Source organism: Panthera pardus, unplaced genomic scaffold, assembly GCF_024362965.1.
Source record: "Panthera pardus isolate Hobbes unplaced genomic scaffold, ASM2436296v1 HiC_scaffold_24, whole genome shotgun sequence".
Classification (NCBI taxonomy): Eukaryota; Metazoa; Chordata; class Mammalia; order Carnivora; family Felidae; genus Panthera; species Panthera pardus.
Genome location: NW_026526810.1, coordinates 36,697,821 through 36,715,311, shown reverse-complemented (window position 1 = coordinate 36,715,311; position 17,491 = coordinate 36,697,821). Strand labels below are relative to the sequence as shown.

Here is a 17,491-nt window from a genome sequence, read left to right as displayed (position 1 = left end):
TGAATTTGACAAATGTGACCCTATCAAACAATTTACACCCACACGCCGCCATTCTCTTTGAATATTTTTGGAACGACACTCTCCTCAGGTCAGGAGAAGAAAAAAGCAAAGGAGAAGAAGGTAAGTTGGCTTAGTTGAAAACTTTCTAGTGAAATTATCTGAAAACTGATTTGATTAAAATAAAATAAATGACAGATTCTAAACACATCATTCATTCTGAAGGTTTTCACACCTAAAACAAATACGATATGAACTCTTGAGAGGTTAGCAGGGTCAGAGTTACAACTCTAGGCAGGACTGTATCTGACGCCATGCATCCATGAACCCATGCGTTCATTCACCCAACAAATCAAGAAGTATTTATTGAGTGTTTACAATGTGAAAAGTCCTGTTCTTGTGGCTTGGGGGGTACAAGTAAGACCAAGGCAAGATCTCAGTCCTCAAGGAGGGGTGAAAGGAAGGCGTAAGAACATGTGCATGTGAGCATATATGAGCACGGCTCTCCTCAGCCACACCAGGCACCAGATGGGTCTATCTATGCAACACAATGAACTCTGGGGCCTTAGTTTTGTCTTAGAAAGACTATGTGCTTAGGTAAAGGTATTAATTCTCTCTTAATTTTTTTTTTTAATTTGAGTACAGGTAACAAAAGGTGTTAATTCTCTTAAGGTTTGTACCACATATGTACCAAATGTGACAACATGCCATTTGTATACTTACTTTGCCTCTGGTTTTATCTTATTATCCTTACCTGGGTTTTCTTTCCACCATGATTTATTCACTGAATTTTTACCTGTGTATGGCATTAGTATAAGTCACCTCAGATCCTTTTGGGAAGTAAAAAGGTCTAAATTCTTAAGAATTAATACGTTACCCTACTACATCCCATAATAACAATAAGAAAGATACTCATTTTTGCTATTACAGGCGACTTTCACTGAGAACTCATCTGTGTCAGGCATCAAACTAAACACTTTACAACCATTTTCTCACTTAGTCTTCGTAATAATCTTTTGCAACTCTTAAAACGATTATCCCTATTTCACAGGAGAGGGAAGCAAAGCAAAGAGAGCAATGCATCATGCTATTAAACAGTGATATCAGAGCTTGAACCTTCCTGCTCTGCCTGCAGAAGAATCCCTCGTGGCCTATCCACATACTTGAGCTCTCTAGGTCCCTTGATGGGACAGAAGCCCTTTGCTTACTAGTCTGACTTACCAGTAAGTGCCCCATCTAGTCTTAGGGGCCTTCTCAAATACTGGCTCCATCTTCTCTGTGATGCCTCCCTGACCCCGTGGCTGCGTTATGAGGAGTTCCCCATCTGAGCACCGGTATCTCTGGAGTGTGAGTTTCTTAAGAATCTCAGGTGTGCCTTCTCACTTTCAAGCTGTCAGGGCCTGGTAGCATATATGAGCCATAACAGATATTTACCAAAAGTTGTTGTGGGTTGATGGAATGAATGAGGGCTCCATCACTTTCCTGTGAATACTCTCCCAGAGAAGCACTGGTCCCTTCATGGTGGCTTTGCAGCTTCACCTACTTGTATTTGATAAGTCTACGTGATGCTTCTAAAATTAAACCACTACTAATCTGTGAGTTGTAAAGCCTATGCATTAGGTTTTGTCAAACAGAGAGAAACAAATTTTACAAGGAAAAAAGGTCTTCGTGATCAGTGATTACAAAATGGACCCAATTTAATCTAAGTATATTCAAAAGTGCCACATTCAAATTTGGACTGGGCACTTTTAATTATCTTATGAATCCAGGTATTTCAGTGTCTTCTTTTTTTCCCCAATTTGCCTGAGAGCAATGCTACCAGCACCAAAGCCCTCTCTCTCTTTCCTATTTTGGCATGGTCTTTCCTTTCATCTTTTATACTCTTATTACCTGGGTTATTTACTTGACAATCGTGTTTTGCTTAGAGAAACCTATTACTGTATACAATTATTATTTAACTCTTGCAATGTTAATTCATGGTCCCCATGTTCAAGAGACCACTGTGACTTGTACCTCTTAGAACGGTTCAAAGAATCTAGTCACTCAAGTTATTGGTTCCATGTGCTTCAGGAAAGGCCATAGAGTATCATAAAAGTTATGTCCCTCAAATAAAGTGAATATAAATGTCCTCCACTACTGGGTCACTCATATGTGAAGTGTGTGAAGTGAGGGAAGTTCTATAGAGCAGTCTCCAGGAAGAACTATAAAAGTTCTTGTCAAATGGCAAGAAAGGTGGGGGTGAGGGTGGTAGTGGGTGGGGTGGATGGTGGTAGGGGTGGGGAGGTGCACATGCACAACATTTCCTGAGTAGACATACCAGGCACTGGGCCAAATGTTCCACACACTTGAATTCATTTAATTATCACAACAAACATTAGATATTAATAGAATGTCCCCTCGCCTTCTACCCATGATTAAAACGAAGCTCTGAGAATTTAAGTAACTAAGCCAAGGTCACACAGCTACTAGGTGATAGGGTTCAAGTGGGACTCGAGGTTTATCTGACTCCAAAATTATCCTCTTTCCTCTACAGTGCTTCCCAGAATCACCTTCACTCTTAAATGCATGCATTGGCTAGAACCCACCTTTAAGCTCAGAATGAAGGAAATAAAGGTTAATATGAAGCCAAGCTGGCAAGTCTAATAAATTAACGGGTACAGGACCAACAGGGAAGAGAAGCTGAAATGGTCAAGTTCCTGGTTATATTCTAATTGCAAAAACAAAGATGGCAAATGGTTCTAAGCAGGTCATTAATGGGCAATTTTGAGCACCTACTATGTGAAAGGCGATGTGCCAGGGCACACAGATGGAAATGAGTCGGGACAAGGTCAGAGCATCCAGCCAGCGACTTACACTAAAGCCAGCTAAGCCAAGAGGGCTCCTTTTGCCTTCCACTCCTGCTTGAAAGTCAGCATCCAATCCTGTCTTCAACAACCCAGCAGCGGTAGTCCCCAGCCTCCGCGTGGCCGTGTAGACACCTCCCACGGGGGGGCAGGGGGCGGGCTGCAGACACGCCTGGGCGTCTGGGGGGTGGCGGCTGTGCAGGGAGACGGAACCAGACTGCAGGCAAGCAGGGGGTTAATAGCTCATAAAATAAAACCCTCTAACACAAAAATGTTATTTTAATTGTATTACATTGAGGAGCCCTGAGGGTCGTGGGGTAGATAATCAAAAAGGACAAGGAGGAAATTAAAAAAGGGAAGAAGGCAATCAAAAAGGCCATTTAGGAGAGCCCCTTAATCCTCCATAGAAAGAACACTAATTATACTCCAGAATCTCCTTATAATTAACCCTGATATAAAGTGTTTTTTGAGCAGTAATAACTTTCACATTCACAATCGTTTTGATCGCAAACTCCCGTGAACGCCTCACAAACAGCAGCCTGCACCGGTTGGTTGGCCGGTTTTCTTCCCCACCGAGCCGCGCTATGACACAGTCGGCCACAAGGAAAAAGACAAATATTTCTGCCCTCAGCTCACTCCACGGCTCCATTGAACTCAGCCCATTGCTTTTTTATTTAAAAAAAAAAATAAAAAAAGAAACACAACCATACCTCCTTTCCCTTCTTGGTAATTGCTTCCCTATGCTCGCTGTTAGCCTTTAATACGCCTTGGACTCTCCATAGGTTGCAAACCCACTAGATTCCCAGCATACCTTCCTTCACTAACAGGCCCCTGCTTAGATTTACCTGCACTCCTAGGCCACTGGGCACGCATTGCTGTAATCGTTCTTTATGCTGCCAGACAAAAGCAAGGATTCAGACAGACTCTGCCCAAATCCCGTCCAAAACAAGAGCCTAACATTCCTCTCCCTGACAGCTGATCCCTTGTGAACCAAAGCTTCTGATTGTCCACTAGAGAAGTTCAGGAGCAAAACAGAGCAGGAAAAGAATGCGGACAAGTTCTATGCTACAGGGGTGAGGGCATCGCTGGGAAAAGAGATGCAAAGGAAAGGCACCTGGGACCAGTGCTGTGAAGGGAGAAGGGCCTGGAATAGGTTGTTGGGAACTTTTTCTTTCTTTTTTTTAAATTTAAATGGCACTCAAATGAAAAGAATCTGTCCCTGTCCTCACATGAACTGGCCATTGCTCTCATCCCACCCAGTAAGAGAAGGAGCAGGATCTCAGAGTCCATGAGATCCCTGGGGAGATAGTTTCAATGGAGCACCTGCCTGCCAAGTGAAACCCTAGGAGAGGTTCGCAGGGCTTCTGACATTCACATGCCTCGGCAGGTACTCGTCCCTCTTTGAATGTACTCCTGGGCCTGGCTTCGTCTCCTCTCTACAAACACAGCAAATGCATTTGAAAGGTTTGCCTGCTCACAATGGGCTATATTCCCACTTTAACCAGAGATGGTAGATGGGGAAACCAAGGTCCGTGAAACACTGAGCCCAGTGTTTTTCCTCTGCATCAAGGGAATGCAGGCCAAAGGAATTTTCCCATTTTTTCTTGCATGTTCTTGGAACTTGAACCTTACTTCTACTTCCCATCTGGGTGATTATTCCTCATGTAGAATTTAACAAGATAAGAAAATGCTTCCTTTTTTGTTTTTTTTATTATTTTCATTTTAGAGGGAGCAAGAGAACATGTGAGCAGGGGAGAGGGGCAGAAGAAGAGAGAAACAATCTTAAGCAGGCTCCATGATCAGCATGGAGCCCAATGCAGGGCTTGATCCTATGACCCTGGGAAAATGACTGACCCGAAACTGACCTGAGCCAAAATCAAGAGTTAGATGCTCAAACATCTGAGCAACACATGCGCCCCCTTTTCTGTGTTTTAAAACAGATTCTAACACTGTATGTTAACTATACTGCAATTAAAATACAAAACTTAATAAAAAAAAACTGAATCCATAACTGAGAAAGAAAAAGTTCTCTTATCATTCAACACTATTGATTAACGATCTCCAATATTCTCATCCTGTTGGACATAAGCAACTTGCAATAGATTATATTGCCCCTGCTTATGCAGGGACTAGGCTGTACCTCATTAACACAGACAAACCTAGGATGTTAGGTCATTTGAACTTTAAAATATTACTACAAGCATTCTTCTCATACAAAAACAAATTCATTTATAAAGGGGAACAAACAGCTTAAAAATGAAGAACGGATGATGAGTCTTCCACTTTTAAATTTTGTAGGGACGATGCATTTATAAGTATCATACACTAAAGACAATTAAACAGATCTGTGTTAACATCCCTGCTCCATGCATTAATGCAAGGACATATTCAACGCTATTCATTTCTTAATACCTAAAGATGAAGCAGGCACGGAACCCACCCTCAAAAAGTTTAGACATTGGAAAGTGCCATAAGAAAGGTGCAGATTAGAAAAAATGATATGAAGCTTTGGTTCATAAGGGATCAGCTGTCAGGGAGAGGAATAAATTACAAATAATAAATGATATTATTTATTTATAATAAATTATAAAATGATAAAGTTGCTATATTAGTGTAAGATGTTTTTCATTTCATCTGGTAGGGGTCTCCCCTTAAGTTAACCCATTTGAACACAAAGTGACACTTTATTATCTCCGTAAGTGGGTATTTACAACTCCCTTTGATGGGGCATTTATTCTAGGTTTAATTAATATTAGTAGACAGGAACTGGAAGCCAATAGGAAGAGGTGAAGCTGATGCTGACCTTTATCTCCCATGTTTTGGTATCTCTACTTTGGGATGCAGGTTTGTACACTGGGCTTTCCCCCAGATCCCTTCACCCCACCCCATATTCTGGATGCCTCCACCTGTATTCCACTCCATCAAAACTTCATCACTAAAGAGCCCTAGTGTTGACTCTGAAGAGGGCAACACATTGACTGGAAAGGCTCATCTCTTGGTAACTTTCCTTATTCCAACCTCTAAGAATATGCACTTTAACAAAGGTCTTCTGGGGATGGGTCTTGAACCAAAAGACACACCATATTAGCAGAGTTGAAGGGAACAGAGTCAGGATTCTAAGATTTCAGTCCCAGATTAGTCACTCACTATTGTAACCTTGGACAAACCCATTTACTCATCTGAGCCTCCATTTTCTTTGCTGTTAACATTCAACAGTGACAGACACTGCCAAGGCTGTATATAGTGTGTGATACAAAACTCTCATGAATTCTATAAATATGTTTTAATACAATTGTGGGTGGGACTGTTAGCTCAGTGTAGGGAATCTTTTTGACAGGAACCTTGACTGTAGTGCCTCGGTTTGTCCTACTATCCCAATAAGTGGCATAGAATCCATCCCAACTGGATTGTGATTGTTTAATATGGTTCGTTCACTTGTTTCTCTAACTGCATCAAATCTAAAATCTAAGGTCTAATCTAACTTGCACTTTACAGAGTCAAGGGGTAGGGCTAATACTATAGTATTTTTCATCTAACATCTTACCTCTGCTTTAAGGCTAATTGCTAACTACTAGTAGAAGTAGTTTGAACATGAAAAAAAAAATCCTAGGTTCCCTCCTTTCCAGCTTTATCTGTGCAAGAAGCAACACTGAAGAGCATTGAAATGAAGTGGCCCTTGTTGTGACCCGTCACTCTTTACATCTTTCTCTTGTTATACTAACATAAACAAAGCCTCAAGCAAGAACAGACAGCTAGTCTCTGGGAAGCAGTTTTTAAAAAGCAGACCTTGGGATCATATTTAAATAGTCAGCAGTTGCCCAAGAGGCTCCCAGCAGCTTTTCTTTAGGTGACCAAAGGAGAGGGCCTGAAGTAGAGGGTGCTGGAAGGCCTTCCTCACTATAGGGGAAGATGGCTTTCCGTCCACATTTCATGTGTGCACAGGACCCTTGGAGACGATCGTTAGCAGCTGGAGACTTTGGGGTTATCAAGGACAATAGGAAATGCCATTCTTCGCACTTGGAATAATTGCATTTGATCCAGTGGCCTTAACCTTTTATGGCCTGATGGCTATTGCTGTTGTCTTTCCAACAATTTAAACCATTCTTTCTTTCTTTAAAAAAATTTTTTTAAAAATGTTTATTTATTTTTGACAGAGAGAGAGAGAGAGAGAGAGAGGGAGAGAAAGAGACAGAGAATAAGTGGGGGAAGGGCAGAGAGAGAGGGAGACACAGAATCTGAAGCAGGCTCCAGGCTCCAAGCTGTGAGCATAGAGCCCAACACGGGCCTTGAGCTCACAGACTGCGAGATCATGACCTGAGCTGAAGTCGGACGCTCAACCGACTGAGCCACCCAGGCGCCTCTAAACCATTCTTTCTTTAAATTATAGAAGTAATATATGCTGGCTATAAAAAGCTATAAAATGCAGTTGAATGTGAAATAAAAATAAAAAGATGCCATTCATTCCCCCCCTCCTCTACCCCAACATTCCCTAATCCCTCTCCTTTCTTCTGAGCTAAAGCTTTTTAATATAATTTCTTCTAGGCTACTTTATATGCCTTAAGAATAGACTTAAAAATATGTATATATGTGTGTGTAAGTGTTCACCTGTATTTTTCTTTGTACATTATTCTATGATTATTTTACTTAATACATCCTGGATTGGTTTCCAAGTCACTGTATCTATGTTTGCATCCTTTTTTCTAACTGCTGGATGGTATTATATAGAATACATAAGAAGGTATACTATGGTCTGAGTTTTTATGTCTCAACAGTTGGCTACTGTTTTTTTATTTATCTACTTTGATAGATGGGAGGGCAGGAGGGGCAGAGAGAGAGAGAGGAAGAGAGAGAGAATCCCAAGCAGGCACTGCACTGTTAACACAGAGCCTGATGCAGGGCTTGAATCCACCAACTGTGAGATCATGACCTGAGCTGAAGTCAAGAGTCAGATGCTTAACTGACTGAGCCATTCAGGTGCCCCAACAGTTAGCTACTTTTATGTGGAAAAGGGATGCTGTTTTTGACAGAAATAACAGAGGAAGGAGAGTATTTGCGTTGCTTTTTGATAATAGTCTGGCATAGACTGAGGCTAACCCAGTAAGCGGTGAGGCAGCCCATCATTTCTACCTTGAGAGACTTAAGAACTCTGACGGGCCATATGGGGTGAACAACTATCAGCAATAGTGAATATGGTCATTTGAGTGGTGTAAAGGAGAGGGCCATGTCCCAAACCTCCAATTGGTATACCTGAATTTCACCATTAGAAACTCATTCCTTTGGTCTAAACACGGCCACCTCTAATTATTCCCTATAAACACACATATGTTTTAGGAATAAGCAACCACTTGTTTTGTTAGGTGCTTTCCTTCTCAGCAAGCCCGATTCAGTCAGAAAATGTTCAGTGAGTGTTTCTGGTGGCAAAGAATTCTAAAGTTGGGGAGGGGAAGATGTAAGATAGAGAGAGATTCTAGAACAAGAACACAGGAAAAGAAAACAACATTAAGAGTTCCAAATTTGCTGAAATATCAGCCACGTGTCTAGAGATGCCCCAACTTCTAAGAGCAAAAATTAACTTTACCAAGCAAATAAAAATAGGCTTTTATAAAGGTGGTGGCTTTCTTCTGTTAACTAGAACAGAGGGGGGTGAGTACAGCAAACACCCCAACACCCCCAACTCCTGGTTATGGCAGACATCACTAATCTATTGTGGTATTCTTTCCCACTGAACCAGGACTCAGCCTCAGACTTCTTCTGTAGCCAGCGCTCCAGGCAGCCACTACCAACCGACGATAGTCGGCACCCCAAATAAAACCAGTATGGCATTCAGTCACGGGAGTCATCACCTCCACTGTGACCGACCACAGGTCTGAATTTCACAAGCAGACATGAATTGTATCAGCTTCAATTTGCTGGTGGGATGCTTCTTCAGCCAACTGTCTGCAGAGGACATGTCTCAGGGAAAACAGGAGGTCTCTCTTGGCTAATGAATTAGGATCCTTCCTTACCAGATGAAAAGTTCCACGTCAGCTAAGGCTCGGCTCCCCATATAGTCCAAGAGAACCTGCAACTTACAGCAAGTGCCAACTTGAAGGATCGTCTAAACTGTACAGTGGAACAGAACGCATCTCTGGCAGACATTCAGTATACAGAGTTGAGAATTCAAAAAAGAAAAGTTCGCTTGAAACATCTTGTTTGGATAATGTGGCCTCTGCATATGTACCCCCGCCAAGCTAGATATCTTTAAAAGAACGTATTATCTAAAAATCCGAAATACACTAACCATCAAGGAAAACAGAAATGGGATCTAACAGGAAGAGGATGTGACTGTCAAATTGGTGGGTTATATAAGAGGGAAAGGTAGGTGAGGGCAAGCCGGCACCTTCCAGATTCCTGTGAGGCAGCAAAGTCAGGCTGCTTGCACAGAAGTCAGACCAAAGATTTTCTCCCTGCAGTGAACCTTCAGGAAGCAGCCGACTTCCTGCACCCAGGGCACACTTTAGAATCTACCACCACATTTCAGGAAGCCTTCCTGGTGAAGTTGTCCCAGTCAAAAAAAATTAAGCAAATAAAATAAGCCTTTGCTTCATTTGGCCGGCTTTGTTCAGCTGTGTCAGACAGAGGTCAAGCAAGCCCATCCAGCCCGTCTGAGATGGGATAATCGTCCACATTCTATCTCACTCACTCATGCACACACCCACCCACACAATCTCACACACATGCATGAAAACACACATACACATTTATTCACTCACATATACTCGCACACACTTGCACATGAAAACGTACACACTCACACACACTCACTCACATCCAAACACCTATTAACACACACGTATTTACATGCATCTACTCACACTGGCCTGTTACCAACCCCCTGCAAAGCAGACTCAGGTATTTCCCCCTCCCTCATCATACTATTTTCCTTCCAGACAAAAACAACCCTCTTTGGATGGAAATCTTCTTGCAAAGGGACACTCTCATAAACACCAAGCCCCGGGGACTGTGCAGAAAATAAGAGCACAGTGCTCTGCTGCTGGCCCCTTTATTGCTGAGATGGTATTAGCTTGTTCCTCTGGAGGAATTCTGGCTCAGAACTTTTATAAGTAGGAGACTCAATTATGCTTCTTATGAGTTCCCTAAATTTGGAAATGGAGCTAAATAAGGAAATACATTAGTCAATGTCCTTCTCAACCTCCTCCCCTATTCATTTCTCAATCTTTTTTTTTCCTGCTGATTTCTTGGGGTGATTTCTTTGAATTAGTGAAACTACCAACTGGAGCAACCATAAACAAGATGCCACACTCCGATGGAAAGGAGGATGAGCGAGGAAACAAGTGCCAAACTCAGATAGTATGATCGGTGCATGGTTAAGGACCCATGGGCAGGTGGGTATTTGCGTGGGCCACGATGAGTCACTTGAGGGCTGAATTCTACTGAAGAGCGGGCAGTGTTACCATGAGAGGCCAAAGAAAGAACTCATTTTATTTTATTTTTTATTTTTTTAATATATTAAATTTATTGTCAAATTGGTTTCCATACAACACCCAGTGCTCATCCCAAAAGGTGCCCTCCTCAATACCCATCACCCACCCTCCCCTCCCTCCCACTCCCCATCAACCCTCAGTTTGAGAAAGAACTCATTTTAACATAGGAGACCTTTATACTTTAACTAAAATGCAAATACTAATGTTATCAATATTTGGGAATTGCAGAGGTGACCCCCAAGAATGAGATCTAGGGAGGAAAAAAGACCATGGCCAGAGAGGTAAACTGTATGATCCCACATCAAGGGTCATGGCAGAGATATACAGTTCCCTTACGGAGCTTTCTGGAAGACAGATTTTGGAGCCTGCTTGAACTTAAAAATACATCAAAAGAACGTCTGATAATCAAGTCTGGCCAAGGAAGCACAAAGAAAGGAAGGTCATGGGGACAAACACAGCAATGCCCTTCTAGGGGTTTTTCATGCCAAAGGATCCAATCAGTCGTTCCCAGAGGCAGCAAAGTTGAGTTGCTTAACTTACGAGTATCCAACTATCTGCATACAGGTGAGGTGTTTGAATAGGGAAAGGGGGAGGGATGAGGGGGAAAAGCAGGAGGGAGGGAGACAGAGAGAGAATTAGGAGGAGAATGAGGAAGAGAAAAAGAGAGGAAAGCAGAGGGGGAGGAGGAGAGATAGGAGAGTGAGATGAATACAGGAAATGTGACTCCACACATCCTCCAATCGGCCCTAGTTCTTGAGCCTGTGAGCATCTCTGTGTGCTTGATAGGATTTTTAGTGTTTAATTATAGCTATGCATTCCACATGACCCCTAACCAGTGTTCTCCAAGTCTGATCCTTGGGCCAGCAGTATCAGCATCACTTGGGAATCCCTTAGAAATACAGACTTGGGTCTCACCCCAGTCCTACTAAATCAGAGATTTTGTGGGTGGGGCCTGGCAATTTGTATTTTCAAAAGTTCTTCCCTTGCTTCTGATGCATGATAAAGTTTGAGAACCACTGCCCTAAACACAAGCCAACTACTATTTCTGGAGTTCCACTGAAGAAAGAGCTGAAGAAATCTCTCATTTAAATAAACAAAAGGAACATTCTGGTTTTACACATCAGTTGTGGGAGCTTGTGGTATTTGAATCTTTCTTTACATTTCTGAACATTGCAAAGACAAGTCTTTGAGCCTGTAGGGCTGAAAGCCAGTTTTTGCCAACAGGAGAGAGTCAAAGGTAATGGTTCGCTATTAGGATTCTTGGGACACCTGACCTCACCATGTTCTGGGTGGGTCCTTCTCCAATCTCAAATGCTGACAGAAAAGTAGGTTTCCAAGATTGGAAAGAGACTCACACCTTGATACCATGCTTCAAAGGGTACAGGTACATTCTTCCAAAAGGCCATCCAGCTCTATGTGTAATGATGTGGTAATCATGTAGCCACTTTGAGGTGACGGATGGGGCTAGAAATTTCTGTAATACTTTTGGCAATGGCTAACAAAATGACTTTCCTACAATCCAATACATCAATCTGGCGTTTGTTTCTATACTGTTTTTATTGTTTCATTTTCTCTGCTATGTGCACTCAGACTTGACTTGTAGACAACTGTGGGCAGCACAGTTGGGTATAAAAGAGAGTTATTTAATGGTGTTATTTAAGGTGTGCACCTTAGCCATGCAGTTTACAAAAGCAAATCCCTGTGAGGAATAAAGCATCAGAGAGCAAAACAACAGTCACTGACATCTCTTTGGAGGAGAGAAAGAAGCTGAGTCACTGAGCCTGTAATTCAAGAGAAGGCAAATATATCACAGAACAAAGGATAAACCTCCACCCTGGGTCACAGGACATCTGCTTCAGAGATGTTCACCAACACAGAAAGATTTGTTGCTTATGATAAAAGACATCTGTGACAAGACATACTGAACAAAGCATCATCTGACCCCTAACTAAACATAGCTTGCTTTATAAAAGGTTGTTTTTTTATATAATATTGCCAAACACTATTTCTGTAGCTCTTTTAAGAAGAGAGAGACCAGTTAGTGTTATTGAATCTGTGGCAGACATCATTCTAATCTGTGTCTGGGAAAGCAGATCACACCTATACCCTACCTGCCTAATTTGCTATTTAATTAAACAAAACAAACAGTTACACTACTGAGGGCCTACCATCTTTCGAACTATGCTAAGCATCCTAAGGAAAAAGAAAAAGAAAAAGAAAAAGACAGGCACCACTTTGGCCTCCAGAACAGATAACGTAAAGAGAAGTTCAGCACTGAAATGTTTGTGTTTAGAGAGGTCCATGTGAACTGGAATGTGGAAGGAGAAACCTTTGTGGAAGGCAGGAGCTTTGCTTAGTGGGTAAAATTTCACAACGACGTTTGGCAGGAAATACAGGCAAAGCAGAACAACAAAGTCAAGGCTCAGTGCTTTTAAGATAAAATTCAATTCCTCACTTCCATTTGGAATGAAATACTGGAAAGCGGCGAAGTCACCAATGGGAAGGGTGATTCACCATCAGAGAAAGATATATTGACTGGACAGGCCGAACCCGATTTAATCCCCCATTCCCAATTCTGAACACATAGTAGATTAGATGTATCCATGCCCTTCACAACAGGGTATTATCTATCACATTTCAGCTGTCACCTCTCCTCATTATCTTGCTTGCCTGTCACCTCTAAGAAGTCATCGAAGTTCTCAAGCAGATGCTATCAGAAGCAGGGGCTATCTGGGGGAGGCTTTAAGCAGGTTGTGGGGGTTGGCGAGTGTGAATAGGGATGTTGGCTCACTGCTGGCTAAGTGTAGCTACATTCAGTCTTCTGCTTTTCCCCTGGTCCCAAAGTGTGCAGGAACAGTCCTTTCTGGTTGGGCTAAGAGCTTTCATGGTGGCAATCTCAGCTGGTACAGGTTCTCAAGGCAGATGACAGGCAGCAGCAATGGCAGGAGGTCATAGTTACTACAGAAAACATCTCAAAACACAGCCCCTTTGGTCTCCCTCTCCAAAAAGCATTGATAAGAGGCACCCTTTGGGATTTAGGATTATTAGGTAAAGGACTCCTGCACCCAGAGGAAGCCCTCTGCATGTGCCAGCATCCAGTTGAAGACTTCTGGCTTCGGTGTCTCAGTTCATGAACTCTGATTTGGTATTATCATCTGATTTGAACACTCCGATCTGATTCTTTTTTTTCCCCTCCTGAGTAATACCTATGTTTGATGTATGATGATTTCTGGAACATCTTTGGCCCTTGTGAGTTTGCTTTTGTGGCACCATCTTACCACGTATGATGATTATGGGACTGCCTCACTCTCCCCGCTTGAACTTTAGCTTCCCTGGATGAATCCCCTTGGTGCTCTTCACCTTGCCCAGCACAGATACTTGCACACAGACAGTGTTCAATAAATACACCTTGGCCGAAGGAACAGAGCAGACAGAAGTCACCTTTCCACTGCTCAAAAGACTAAGGTCTTGCTAAGTCTTTACTAACTGCTCCTTCCCCACGCTCTGCACCCTTTCTTGTAGCCCAGTTGTGCAGCTGCTCCTAGGTGCTTCAGCCTCCAAATGTACTTTCACACCTCTACCCCTGCAGGGTCTCTTACCTGGGCCAACCTGCTCCAACGTTATTCCTGCTGCATGTGTTTGTAGCCAAACTGCATAAAACCCTCCTGGAAAAAGGCAGCATCCAGTCCTACCTATTTCCAGAAAAGAAGATTCCAGAACTTCAGGCAGCCCATTCCTATGTCAAAAATTCATTATGTCTCCTGGTAACTGCAGGATGGTGTCCTTTCCCACCTTTTAGTGATAAAGGCCAATTAAAGGCTAGTGTCTAGACCAGTGATTCTCAAAGTGTGGCCCCTAGATCGGCAACATCTGTATCACCCGGGAACTAGGTAGAAATGCACATTCTTGGGCCCCATGCCAGATGTACTGAATCAGAAATTGTGGGGGTGGGGGGGGGGACCTGGCAATCTGTGCTTTTAACAAGCCCTCCAGGTGACTACGATGCTCCCTACAGTTTGAGAACCGCTGGGCTATAGACCAGGGGGGATATGAGGGTCATGGGTACACATCACCTGTCAATGTAGAATCACCTGTCTGTTTGACATAAGTTTCCCCTGTTTATTGCTGCTTGTCAGGAAGAGATATTCACTTTCATTCCACAGTCTGTGTGAACTGTCAACTGGCGAGGACAAGACACAGTCTTCACAGGCCACTGGGCTCCTGGAAACTCAGGCTATTTGACTTCGAAGAACTACACACCAGATCCTAATTAATGAATTTGTCAAGAGCCGCTCCCCTTTGTGAGGATTTTAGCAGAGACTTCTGTGACAGCCGTCCACTTTTATGGATTTTAGCTGAGTAATTAATAGGGTAACAGTTACAAGTGCAAGTTAAGTGCATATTATTTCTACTGGATTGGGTCATAAATAAGTAATAGAGCTTTTGAAAGTGAATGGGAAGAGACGGTGGAAAAGAAAGACCTATTGGGAGCTGAATGAGGGAGGCCAGACTTAATTTGAAGCTCTCCCTTCTCATTTTAGTGAAGCCAGCAGTTCCACAGGGGACAGACAGAGACAGTGGTGGATTCTGCCCCACTTCGTGCTTCAGCTGTATCGGCAGGCAGAGAGCACCTACCAAATGGAAACGGTCTTGCGACTCTCCTCCCACAGAAATTAGCCACGAAAACAACACAATCTGCCGGAGGTAAAGACGTAGGTTGAGCAGGGATTCTCTAGCAATGGAGAGACCTCTCACCTGTTCCAAATCAACTCTGGGCCTCAGGGCCGGAGCATTATCTTTTGTGGGTCCTGGGCACTTCTGCCTTCCCAGGCCCCTTCCTCCACTACAATAAAAAATAAAAAAAGTTTCTTTTATGGCTGCATTGGCATAAAGACAAATATAAGGCAGGTTGGACTTGTTTACTATATATTCATTATTATTATATTCATGTTTCCTTCTGATTTTACAAGAGATGAAAGTGGAAAGATTTCAGAGGGTCCCTAAAAGTACGATAGGCCTGCAGTAGCTTCCTACGGCTGCTGTAACAAAGTACCAGAAAGCGAATGGCTTTACCAACAGAAACGTATTGTCTCACAGATCTGGAGGCCAGAAGTCTGCCCCTTTGGAAGGTTTCTCCCCCAGCTTCTGCTAGTTCTTTGGCTTGAGGGGGTAGAACTCCAATCTTCACTTGGTGATCTCCCTGCGTGCACGTCTGTCCACAAGTTTCCGCTTTTTTATAAGGGCACCAGTCGTGTTTCATGAGGGGCCCACCCACTCCAGGATGACCTCATCTTAACGAATGACTCTGAATGACCCTATTTCCAAATAAGGTCACAGTCTGAGGTACTGGGGATTTAGGATTTCAGCATATGCATTTTGAGGGGACACAAATGAACACATAACAGGGACCTAGGTCCTGGGTCTAACGGAGCAATCATCACTGCAAAGTTTTCTCTGGGATTCTGGAAATGAGCTGCAAGACTGGGGTCTCCAAAGTATTAGAAATGAGATAAGGTCCTGGGGGTGGGGTGGGGGAGGAGATGTTTTATGTTTTCTTTTACCTTTTTATTTTTTTAATGTTTATTTGTTTTTGAGAGAGAGAGAGAAACAGAGAGACAGAGTGCAGGCAGGGGAGGGGCAGACACACACACACAGAATCCGAAGCAGGCTCCAGGCTCTGAGCTGTCAGCACAGAGCCTGACACGGGCCTTGAACTCATGCACCACAAGATCATGACCTGAGCCGAAGTCAGACGCTTAACTGACTGAGCCACCCAGGCGCCAGTTGTTTTACCTTGTTTTTAAAGGAAATACTTAAAGATTCAAAAACTCTTCAGGGAAAAAGTTTCTATGGATCAACTTAACCTGGAGGAAAGTTAGCTTCTTTTAATGGCCCACTTCCAAGTACAGGTGATCTTCTGTAGGGTAGAGTTGCTAACCCTACCTCGGCTCTGGGAGTGAGCAGCCAGCCTCCAGAACAGGAGCAAAACCTTCCTCCACCGAGGTGTTTCCATCCTGTGTGTTTGCTGCTTGCCTCTTGGAACCGAGCCCTCTTAGGAACCGAGGAAGAATAAAGTTTCATTTTTTTTTTTTAAATCTGATTTTCATTGAGGCAATGTGCTTCTCATGGTCTTCACCCCCTGCGCCACCCCCACTGGTCTTTTATCTTCCCCTGTAAGAAACATTCAGCTGGCCTCTAGGTCTTGACTGACTACCCAGAACGGAGGGGAAAGAAAGAGAGGCTCCTTCTGAAGACAGAGATTTGCCCGTTACCCCCAGACACCAACATTTCCCCTCTTCTCTATTGGAAAGGGGAGATAAAACGTGAGGGAGACTGGAAAGGATACCTGAGATGATCACTCCCTTGTTTTGCTTCAATTTTTGTTGCTCAGTGCCACAAAGGGCTCCAAATTCTTTCTCGGTGGTTCAATGGTTTAATTCCCAAAGGAGTCTATAAACCCAAACAAAGTGTGGCTACCCTCCCTCCAACCTCCTGCCCCATCCCCTCCCCACACATTCAGAAGAAAAATCACCTCACACACACACAAAAAAAAACAGCCAAATAAAGCAGCACAGCCCAAGGGGGCCCATAAAGTAAGAAGTGAAACAGTACATGAACTTGGCCTGTCCATTTAAATTGCAAAAGCTCCAGCTTATTCCCAGACACACAATTGGGTCTGGCAATACCATTCACAGTCCTGGATGTGAACTGGAGCCTAAGACATCGTTAAAGACACCAACGACAATGCCAGTTAGGCTGTGCTGAAAGTCCAACTGTCCCTGTGAAATAGTTCTCTTAGAGGGCTGGGGTAAATAACAGTAATGGCTTTGAGGGTGTGTGTGCCAAAGACAAAGCACTTGATGTTTACGTGGAGGAGCTGTTGAAACCACCTCAAGCAGGTTTCTTTTTTTTTTTTCTCTCAGCACAAATTATTATTATTTTTTTAATTTTTTTTTAACGTTTATTTATTTTTGAGACAGAGAGAGACAGAGCATGAACGGGGGAGGGTCAGAGAGAGGGAGACACAGAATCCGAAACAGGCTCCAGGCTCTGAGCCGTCAGCACAGAGCCCGACGCGGGGCTCGAACTCACGGACCGCGAGATCGTGACCTGAGCCGAAGTCGGCCGCTCAACCGACTGAGCCACCCAGGCGCCCCATCTCAGCAC

The 17,491-nt window shown here is 43.3% G+C and overlaps 1 protein-coding gene across 1 annotated transcript in view; it reads right to left on the bottom strand.

The window, feature by feature from the left end:
- The window catches only part of RORA (RAR related orphan receptor A), a 718,090-nt gene that overhangs the window by 230,571 nt on the left and 470,028 nt on the right, over positions 1 to 17,491 (bottom strand). The gene's annotated exons all lie outside the window — the stretch shown is intronic.